This window comes from Belonocnema kinseyi, chromosome 9 (assembly GCF_010883055.1).
Source record: "Belonocnema kinseyi isolate 2016_QV_RU_SX_M_011 chromosome 9, B_treatae_v1, whole genome shotgun sequence".
In the NCBI taxonomy this organism is placed as follows: domain Eukaryota; kingdom Metazoa; phylum Arthropoda; class Insecta; order Hymenoptera; family Cynipidae; genus Belonocnema; species Belonocnema kinseyi.
The window spans coordinates 51,754,545-51,755,794 of NC_046665.1; positions in this window are offsets into that span (position 1 = coordinate 51,754,545).

Below are 1,250 nucleotides of genomic sequence, written 5' to 3' on the forward strand. Positions count from 1 at the left end.
CCACACAGGTTCAATTGCCCGAGCAATCCTATCATTTAGGATAGCTGTGAATATCTTATAAAGCGTGTTCAGACAAGTTATTGGCCTGTAATTCTTCGGGTCTGTTAAGTTGCCTATTTTCGGCAGAAGTATCGTGCGCCCTTCCACCAACCACTCTGGAATCAGCTCTTCCGACTTGAAATATGAGGTGAAAATACGGGCCAAATGCTGATGGGTTGAAGAAAACTTCTTCCACCAGAAGGTTTTGATACAATCTGGTCTCGGTGCGGAATAGTTCTTCATCCCTCTTAGTACTTTTTTCACCTCCTCTTTAGTGATGGGTGGGCATTCTTTATCAGGTGTTATTAGGGCAACACATAACACCTTGAAGCTATTTATATTTTCTGAGTCTTCGTCCAGTCTATGCTGAACTTCGTAGACTTCTCTCCAAAATACTTCGACCTCCTCTGGTTTGGGTGGGTGTTCGACAGTAACTGGAGGGTCTTGGAAGAGTCGAGATGGGTCAGAGAGAAACTGTTGATTTTCTCTGACCCACCTCTCCCTTCGCTCTAGACTTCTCTTAGCGTCAGATAGTATCCGCGCGTGAAATTTCGAACTTTGGCCCGCGGTTGGTCTTAGTGTCGCCTCTCTTTCTCTGTTGCCGGCTTGATCTAGCTGTGGTAGAGTAGGCGTTCCGCTTACATAGCCCCTTTTACGGAGTAGTTCAGCATGGTTTCGCAGACGTTGCTGCGAAAAGTGCGATAGCTCCGGGTGTTGCTCGCACCACAGAGCATGCAGCCGTGCCATGTAACCCCGTTCAGGGGCCACACTCGTATCGTAGCACTCTAGCAAGTCGTGATTCAGTCGCTCCGTCCACGCAAAGGTTGCGAGATCCGGCCGATCCATCGCATTGAATCCATTTTCATTAGCTCCCCCAGCTCTAGATTGGTCAGCATTGTTGGCCGACCCATTGTCGGGAGCCCTGCGCGTTCTGTTGTTTTGAACTGCACTTACTACAACTATGTTTGGTGTTGACATTGTTGTTCCCACGAGAAGCTAGGGAAAGGGGATCGTCCATCCTTGTAGAGCCCCGCATGCAAGGATAAGGCTGCGTACTCTGAGAGGTCGCCCGGTATCCCTGAGTCACCGTTCTAGATACCTCACCCAGGTGCTATTCAGCTTTCGGCACGGTTTTCACACCTCCGCTTGGGGGTTAGTTCCTGCGGGACCACCCTTGGACAATTGTCCGCGACTGCCTATTTATTTTTGTA